Below are 10,242 nucleotides of genomic sequence, written 5' to 3'. Positions count from 1 at the left end.
GAAAGTGGCAATACGGACTTTGTGAGATTACTGTAAGGATTAAGTGGGCTTATGTATGTAGACTTATCTACAGTTTAGATCGGTGTCTAGTTCATAGTAACGATTCAATACCTGTATCCGCTGAGGAGGAAGAGGTAAAGGATAATCCATCATCACGATCAGGATTCCAGTGCCAGTAATGACGGGATGTTGTGTTTCCAGGGAATCTCTGAATCTCTTCACACACACACACACACACACACACACACCTAGTTTAATAATCCCCGGGCCCAGCATTTCTTTCCAGTAAACCAAACCACCTCGCATACAGCCTCCTCAAGCCTAACCTTCTCGTTATAAGTGACGGTCAAGGCTTTGGATGTGAACTTAAGCAGCAGAGGTCAATCCCCCTGAGGCCCCACTGACTCACTTCAGGCCACTCACTTCATGCCCTCAACCACTAGGTGACTCACCCTCCCTCTCTCACTTCCTTAAATGGAAAGCACGATGCTTGCTTACCCTGCCATGGCGCAAGAATAAGACGGTTTATTTTGTTAGACAGCTTTGAACTTGTTGGATGAAAGAAGCTATTTAAGTACAAAGGAGGAGTTGAGGATGGTTGAGCCAGATGCTTGCTACTACCACTAATCAAGATCACACTTTCTTATTGAGATTACTGTGGGTGAGAGCCTCGGGCCCGTGTTACCTGTGCCACACTCAACCTCATAGGGAAAAGAGCAGAGTTACGGTGAAGAGGAGGATACGACAGCACCTGACCTTCCCTGAGTGTCCCATGGTAAAAGTCCCAAGTCCTCAAGAGTGAATCAGCGTCCACATGGACAGTTGTCAGCAGGCAAGAGTCTTAGGTTGAGAATTATTAGAGGCAGAGTAGGCACATTCTAACTTACCCTTTATGCTGGAGTGTGAGACTATGGCCACTTCCGTACCTGAGCTCCCACCAGGATAGGCGCTGTCTTCACAGCCAGCTGCTCTAATCTGTAGAAGCCTAACAACCGCCATCACACCCGGCCCCATCAAGTACCTGAATGTCCTCCTTGGTGGCTGCAAAACTTCTTCTCAAATATCTCCAGAGACATTGCTGTCTTTGGTCGGCTGTGGTGCTCGATTCTGGAGGCCTGTCCGTTCCTAGCCATGGCTGCCTTGTATGGAATGTTCAGATTACACATCAATTACTCATGGGTTCGATGCCAAGGCAGCTGCCAGAAGAATTCGCTAATGGACCTTTTCGGGGAGCTTAGGTGGACCAGTATGTCTGGATCGTCACTCTGGGCTGATGGTGTGTGAGACTCGGCAGTTACCATCATTTCACACTTTAAAAGCTTCTGAATGCACAGGAGACATTGTCTTCCATGGATCAATGGACTCCACTTCCATGGGATGCATCAGGAAAGCAAGACCAGACCTATAGAGTCTTGCTAAACAGTGGCTTACTCCCTAAACATATTCCTAGCCCAGGGGCTCTCAAATTTGAGTATGTATCAGAATCACCCAAAAGACTTATCAAAAGTTTCCCCAAACTTTCTGGCTTAGAAAGTTTGGGGCATATCAGTCTCAGAAAAGACCCTTGTGCCCAGAGTTTTTGGTTCTGTTGCTCTCCTTATAGAGCTCCTGTCCTCTCCAGGTCTTTCTATCTCTCTCTTCTTTCAGAAGATTCCCTGCATTCTGCCCAAAGTTTGGCTGTGAGCCTTAGCATCTGCTTTAATACCATGCATAGCAATAACCTAGAACCCCGGCACAGATGTAGCCCATGGCAGCTCAGTCTCCAAGTGGGTTCCCTAATAATGAGAACAGGAGCTGTCTCTGACATGAACTCAGTGGCTGGCTCTTTGATCACCTCCCCATGGGGGTGAGGGCAGTGGCTGGCTCTTTGATCACCTCCCCATGGGGGTGAGGGTAGGGAGGAAGGCAGCCTTACCAGGCCACAAAGGAAGACAATGAAGACAGTTCTGATGAGACCTGATAGGCTAGGGTCAGAGGGAAGGGGAAGAGGACCTCCCTTATCAGTGGACTGGGGAAGGGACATGGGAGGAGATGAGGGAGGGGGCTACAGCTTGAATACAAAGTGAATGAATTGTAATAAATTTAAAAAAATTTTAAAAAGAAAGTTTGGGGAAAGGCTCAAAATGGCGTACATCCAACCAGTTCTTGCTGGTGCTGGTGCTACTGGTTGGAGATCCATAGTTTCAGAACCAGATGTGTAATTTTTCCCTTCAAAGCTTCCAAGGGATGGACCTTGGACCTACTTCAAAGCCACTAAGCAGAATGATAGCTGCTCTCTCCTTGAGGGTTGTTGTGGTACCCAGAGCTCCTTTGAAGTCTCTCCCACTAGGCTATCGTACTGGCTATTGACACAATATCAGGGTGTGTACTGGCGTCCTCACTACCCAGGAGCTCCCGATACATCTTGCTCTTACTTGAAGCTGAACCTTAATGCCGGCAACAACTGATAACCCCTGTTTCTGCTCTAGGTGGGCCTGATGAAACTTGGCATCCAGGCCACGGCAAGGCATCGAGGGCCCTGATCTGCCTCACACCTCTTGCCACTGCTGCGCCTCCTACTGGCTGATCTCCGCCAGAGTTCCGCTGTGACACAGCGTATCCTCCAGCACCCAGCTCAGACTCACAGTAGATTCCGTGGTCGACTCGACCCAGAGCGTGTCTCCCAGCTGACGCTCAAGAACCACACTTCACGTGGGCTCAGGAGAAGGATGACGTGCTCAGGAACTCTCACTACCCTTCACTCAGAGCCTCGGCTCCCACTCGCTGTGTTCCTCGGTGTCTTCTCTGCGCTCTCTGATGACTCGCTAGCTGCCCCTCCCAGCAGCCTCCAGGGCTGAGGTCTGCAGCCCCCTCTTACAGAGAATCAAGAGAGAGGGAGAACTGGACTTTTCCGGCATGGAGCCTCCTGATAGATTATCTCATCTAAGGCGGCCAGCCCAAAACAAACACACGTACCAGCCACCACAAAATGTATTTATATAGACATATGCATTTGTATGTGTGTGAAACAATAATTAAAGAATAAGAAGTCATGGATTTGAGAAGGAGCGAGGGTACACAGGAAAAGTGGTAGGGGAAGAAGGAAGGGTGAAAATGATGAAATTATAGCACCCGTGTGAGAAATTCTCAGAACTTTTTAATTAAATCTTTTAAAAATTCTGGTCCTGTCTATTGTGACTGTGTGCTAATTGGATGGGCAGTGAGTAACGTCATGGTGTCCTCTTGGGGTCTCACTCCCTCCACCTGACCCTCTCATGGCATCAAATCCCTCCTGGTCCTGCTTCTAGATAATATCCATTCAACAACTTTGAACTTTTGTCTTTTGAATTGTCCTCGTATTTCTGTGAAATGCGTGTAACTAGTTTGTTCATTATTCCTGAAACTTGAGGACTTTATTTTTTTTCTTAATGTCTATGTGTCTTTCTTTTGTCTGGGTAGTGGCTGTGCGCCGCGTGCATGTAGTACCCATAAAGGCCAGAAGAGGGCGTCAGATGCCCTGGAGCTGGAGTCAGACATTTGTGAGCCTCCGTGTGGGCAGTGGGCGTGGAATGTCAGTCTTCTGAAAGAGAAATCGGGGCTTTTAACCATTGAGCCATCTCTCTTTAATTAGCTTACAAGTAGTAATTGCCCTTATAACCTCTGATACATGCTTTATTTCAGTTACTTCCTACCTTCTTCCCCCTTCTTCTGCCACAATTTTCCCCCACTTCCACCACCTTTCCACTTCCGTGTGTTACTACCCTCCCTATACCTCTCCCTTGAAGCTTCCCCCTCCCCCCACCCAGGGGTTCTTTTCTAGTTGTTTCACATCTTCTCCCATCTAAATACATGCATTCATCCGTTAGAAGCTAGGATCTGCCTATGAGAGAGAGAGCATGAAGTGTCCTTCTCTCTGAGCCCAGGGTGCCGTGCTCGATAGAATGTTTTCCGGCCCCGTCCACTTTCCTGCAGATTTCCTATTTTTTCTTTATAGCTGAATAAGAATCTGTTATGAGTATGAACTACGTATTTATCATCTATTTATCTGTGGGCGGCCGTCTCTACTGCTCCCGTTTCCTTACCGGTGTGAAAAGGGCAGTGATAAGCATGGATGTACGCATGTGATATCTCCAATGTGGAGTCCATTGGGTGAATGACCAGGAGTAATATACCTCACCCACAACCTGCAGCTGATTTCCATAGTGTCTTTGCCAGTATGCATGCCAGTATGCGGCAGTGAGTGATGTCTCCTCTTTCCCCATTTCTTCCCCAGTATTTGCTGTCAATGTTTTCCCCCCCGATGGTGGCCACCCTGAATAGAGTAGACAGAATCTCAAAGTTTTGATTTTCATCTCAACAACAATTTTTTTAATTTTCGTAGTCTTCAAATATGCTCAGAGCATCAGACATTTTATAGGTTTCTTTTATTTCCAAAACAAAAAGCTAGCTAGCTATAAATAAATAAATAAATCCTGGAAAATCCTGGTAGGGAGTGGGGGGAAGTAGCCAGATGGCTTCTGGTCCTTGCTGACAAAGATGCTTCGCTGCCCCCTTTCCCATCATGAACTGCTTCATCATGTATGTCCATAAGACAGCAGTGAGAATCTCCAAGCTGAACAGATCACAGAGTCCTAAAGTCAAGGACATTCAGACATTAAAATCCCTCTGATAATTCCCTCCAACTATATGTCTAATGTGTCATTTCCTAAAATGGTCCATGACCTCCCATGGCTCAGTTTCCTGGGCTTTGACCAAGACACTGGGATTCAGTGTCAGCTAACTCTGCCTAAGGCACTCACTCACAACGTGTGGGACTTGTTTGTTAGTCCTTTGAGCACAGAACTGCCTCCTTGTTTCATCGGCTTGATACTCTCATTTGTCCTTTCATTCACTCACTCACCAAATATTTACGTAGTGCCTACGCTTGCCTGGCAGGTGCCGGGGCTGGAGCCCGGTGATCTGTCAGCAAGGAAGACAGAGGACTGCTTTTCCTTTAGCTATCAATTTCCTAGTTCTGCCCAGGGGAATCCCATGAAATCACTGGGCTTGGGAGATGTTGGGGAGGCATCAAAGGGACCACCTGGAACTTGGAGATAACTTAGACAGGCAGAGAGGGTTTTCTTTATTTTAAACAAAAACTGTATGGAGGAAAAAAGAGTAGTTAAGAATGCAAGTTCGAAGCCAGCAATAGGCCTACCCCAGTCATTGGTCCACCAAAGAAACAGGTTGGAGTGACACAAAAATACATACAAGAAGAGCAGAAGTAGTATTTTCAAGTCCTATAAGATTGAAATTTATGTTCGGCTGTGCTACAGATGCTAAAGACAGAGTGCTTCCGTTATCATGGCCTCTCTATTGATGGCACTTGGACTTCAGCCTCAATAGAGAGGCCATGATAACGGAAGCACTTGGATGGCCAGGACTTACAGCTGTGCAAATTGCCAGGCTGGAGTCTCTCACACAATAGATTTGGGGTCAGGCCTGAGTCTTCAGCAAGGCCCCGCACACTGATGCTGCAAGATGCAGGACCGCAGTTAGATGGCATGACCACGGCTCTATGGCAACAGGTCTGTTCTGTGGTGACTATTGTCCTCCATAAGTGAAAGATCAGATAGCTGTCTGGTGAGACCAAGAAGAACCAGTGAGCGAACTAAGACCTTTACACATCAGTTCAGGAGCTGGAGATGTAGCTTCATGGTTGGTTGTTTGCCTAACATGAACAAGGTCCTGGGTTTCATCCCCAGCAAGAAAAGAAATAAATAAAGCCTATGTGTGCTTTGTCTTCAGGATAATAAACAGGGTCTGTTTATTTCCCTACTTCACTCCTCATGAGTAAGGTTGGTTTTATGAGAACTTCTGAGATGGAAGAAGAATGAGGAAGGGACCAGAAGAAGCCTGGATGCTCTGTTAAGCCTGAGGAGATGGGGCCAGGTGTTACAAAGAGTAATGTTTACACACAGCAGATGAGAGTGAAGTGAGGCAATGTTATTAGTATCCGTATGTGCTGGGAATCAGTCTGAAATAGCACTGTATTTCACTAAATACAGTGTATGAGTGCTCTCTCTCACACCATACCTACCCATATACACAAGGCTGACACATACTACTATAGAAATGTTGACTATTTCCAAAGTTCCACCAAGTTTGGTACCATGTACTCTGTATGTAATAGCACGTTTTATGCCGCAGTGTTGTGCACATATACCTACGTAGACTACAGAGATACGGCTCAGTGGTTAAGAGCACTGGTTGCTCTTCCAGAGGACTCCAGTTCAATTTCCAGCACCCACATGGAGGCTCACAAACCATCTGTAACTCCCAGAAGATCTGAAACCCTCTTCTGGACTTCAAGGGCACCAGGCAAACAAATGGTGCATACACATACATTCAGGAAAGACACTCATATACATTTAAAATTGTTGTTGTTGTTGTTGAATAAAGAAAAGGCTCAGATGCTCTTTGATCACCTCCCCCTGAGGGGGGAGCAGTCTTACCAGGCCACAGAGGAAGACAATGCAGCCACTCCTGATGAGACCTAATAGACTAGGAACAGAAGGAAAGAAAAGACGACCTCCCCTATCAGTGGACTTGGGCAGGGGCATGCGTGGAGAAGGGGGAGAAAGGGAGGGATTGGGAGGGGAGGAAGGAGGGAGCTACGTGGGAAGGGGGAGGGGGGAGACAAAGTGAATAAAGTGTAATTAATAAAAAATAAATAAATAATAAAAAAGAGAACTCCTCCCAAAGCTAAAAAAGAAAAAAGAAAAGAAAAGGCTCAGAGTAACTTGTAAGTTGAGTAACTTGTCTGAGCTCCCAGAGGTAGAAGGAAGGCACAGACCTTGAAATGCCAGCCTGTGTCTGCCTGGCTCTCAAGCCTAAGCTTTCTTTGATCTCTAAGACAGCCCTAAGGGAGCAGAGAGTAGAGTCTGGACTGAGCACCAACCCAAGCAAGGTATCCACCATCTGGAGCCACCACTCAGTTCGCTCAGCAAATAAGCATCAAGTTTCTGCTCTAGGTCTTTCCCTTGTAATCCTCCAGAATTACATACAGCAGGGCTAGGATAGAGCCTGTAAGAGGTGTTTAAGCAGATGAGAGAGACCATCAAAGTTTGTGATGAGTCATCTGGAACCCACAATGTGCCCCAGCATGGGAACACTGAATCTTGACTCTATAGTCTCTTGGGCCCATGATGAGGCCTCTCCCATGAACCTACATTCCAGAAGTAGGACATGAAAGAACGGTAGCCATGTGCACAGGGTGGATGTGACCCTAAAAGGACAGAACAGGCAGGAGGAGGAGGAGGAGGCCTTGCAAGGAGCTGAAGAGGGCTGAAGGTGGTAGAATACACCTGGAATCCTAGCGTGTGGAAAGCTGAAGCCAGAGAATCAATACAAGCTTGATTCCAGCCTCATCTACATAGAAAGGACCGGGCCAGCCAAGGCTACATATCTAGACCCTGTCAAAGCTACCAGCAGTGCTGCCAGGAGGGAGGGCAGGAAGATCAAGGGTCAGAGTTGTCCTGCAGCTGAGCAATTTGAGTATAGGGCAGTCAGAGGAGGGAGAAAAATCAAAGGCGGCAGAAAGCCCCTCTTGGAGGACAGTCACGTGCTTGAAGAGAAGTAAAAGGTCTAGAGAAAGCCAGCTGGAGGGAAAGCATGCCATTCAGGGATCAGAGATGAAGGCCTGGCACCAGGCAAGCACCTAGAGGGTATCTGGACCCACTGAGAAACTCCACTCTTACTCCTGCTAGGACCTTCTCCTGACAGGCAGATAGCCTACAGGCTCACATCTGATGAACAATCATGATTCTCTCCAGGACAGTCTGTGCCCCAAAGGGAAGGTAATGTTTAGAATCTCTGAAGCAGGTGGCAGGGAAGATATTTTTGGTCAGAGGGAATATCTCTTAAAAACAAGTGTAACCTGTATTCTAAATGAGCCTTCTTCTAGCCTTGACAGAAGTCTGACATTTGTGTTTTTAAAAGCTAAAATAACATTAAGCAAGAAGATGAGGTATATTTTTATATTTATTGAAAGGTAAAACAGAGTTGAGAAGCACTGGATTAAGTGAGCGGGCAAAAGAAAGATTAAAAATGATTCACCAAGCTGTGCTCCTGGAGCTTGCTGTCAGCGTTCCTGAGAGAGAACGGATTTGATTGTGTTATGGCCGGAAAGATGGAAGGAGAAAGCTGAGAGACAAGTGAAAGGTTACATATAACTGCCTTAGGCAGAGGCATCACCCAGCACACACAGAGAGACAGAGACAGAGAGAGACAGAGACAAAGTGAAATGGGGGAGGAAAAGGAGGGAGAGAAGAAAAAAAACACACTTTAAAAATCCTCCTAGTTCAGATAAGTCAGTATTCTTGGCTTTTCAATGGAAGCAGAAGTGGGGTCCTTCCTCAGAGTTCTCCCAGTAAATAAAATGTCCATTCATAGAGCCTACAGCCAGCCAGCATTCTATTTTAGTGGACTTTGTGGGTGATTCTATTTAGATTTAAACACACACACTTTAGGAGGGTGGACAGGCACTCACTACCACGTAAACCTAGAAAGAGACAGCAAGGCACATGATAACTCACCATCCTGGCAACACAGAGGTGGTGACCCGAAGCCTGATAGGCCTGACCCTAGATGGCCCCCAAACCTGGATCTTACCCTCAACCAAGGGAGCAAAGGTCTCAGAGAAGCCACCTGAAAACAATGGGCTGAAAGCATTTAGCCAAAACAGTGTCTGCTGCCACAGCTAAGCCAGGAAGACGCAGCCTGTGTGTGCAAGGTGGTACAGGGAAGCCAGAGAGAAGGGTATATACAGATGGGACAGTCAACCTGTAGGAAGAGGCAGGCTTGTGATTTGGTACCAAGGATACCTCTTAGGTCTCAGCGCCCATCACATGGTAGGGTCAATGACTGGACCTTTAAAGCATGATATTTTGGGGCTCAGCATTTAAGAGCACTCATTGATCTTCCAGAGGTCATGAGTTCAATTCCCAGCACCCATATGGCAACTCACAACTGTCTATAACTGTTGTTGCATGGGATCTGATGCCCTCTTCTGGAGTGCAGACATACACAGAGACAAAACAGCCACGTACATGAATAAATAAACATATACCTGCACATATTTTATATTTGTGTATGTGTGTATGTATGTGTGATACTTGTGGATTATTTGTTAGACGGAAACCCACCAAGAGCCCCCTGAACATTTTTTAGAAGTTTTTATTGGCGTGAGCTATACATAACGATGGGTTTCATTATGACATGCTCATCCCTTTATAAAATGTACTGTGATCAGCTTCACTCTTCGTTACCCTTTTTGTCTGCTTTCCCCACCCACTGATCCACTTCCTCTTCTGAGCTCATCCCTTTTCTACTGTCACATCTCTTTGTTTATTTTGTTGTGATGGTCCAATGAGTTTCATTAGGGGTCATTTGTAGGAGTGTGGACACTATTTATAAGGCGATTTGAAGGGTACATCACACTCATACACACAAAGAGAGGAAGACAGACAGACAGACAGAGGGGGAGAGAGAGAGATTATTGGCATGGAACAACACAAAAGCTTCTTTTCCTAGGGTCAGGTGGGCCACTCAAAATGACAAATAAGGGACCAGTAACTATTGTGGTTCTCTAATCAAGAGCTATGGTCAAACTTCCAGGCCACTAACATGGACAGCTAGGGCTTCTCAAACCGGCCCTGGGAGTTCCCTTTCTTCAGCTCTTTCCTGCTGGAGAAGGACAGTCCCTGCTGGTTCTCCATAAAAGCATTATCTACTGACTACCTTCTGCCTGCCAGGAACATTGGATGAGTCCTCCCTCAACCTACTGGAAAGAAATTGTGATACTTCTACTTTCACCAATGAGGACTAGGTGTCAAGAGGTCACTGCTGTATTGACTCAGGGCAGAATCCCCAGGGCAGGATTTGAAATCAGCTCTGCCTGACTATAGCAAACGTTCTCTATCTTCCATTCGATGGTGCCATAAAGAAAGACCAATCTTGCTTTGGTCTTGGCACCCAGATAAATAGGTAAACTAGGATCTGAGATTTTGTTCCTGTGGATATATTCTGTGCCTGCCAAAACCTAGAGTGACTGACAAAGCAAATCCCCCTCAGGACTGCTTTTCCACCTGCCCTTCAATCACGGCCTACTGAGAACTGCTTTGGTTTTTGCCAGATCCCTGTTTAAGAGGCAATAGGAGCTTGGAGGGTTCTAGGGTCAAATGCAATTCTCAAAGCCAGAACTTGTGGGGCAGCAGGAACAGA

This window comes from Meriones unguiculatus, chromosome 7 (genome assembly GCF_030254825.1).
Source record: "Meriones unguiculatus strain TT.TT164.6M chromosome 7, Bangor_MerUng_6.1, whole genome shotgun sequence".
Classification (NCBI taxonomy): domain Eukaryota; kingdom Metazoa; phylum Chordata; class Mammalia; order Rodentia; family Muridae; genus Meriones; species Meriones unguiculatus.
This window is presented reverse-complemented; position numbering follows the sequence as displayed.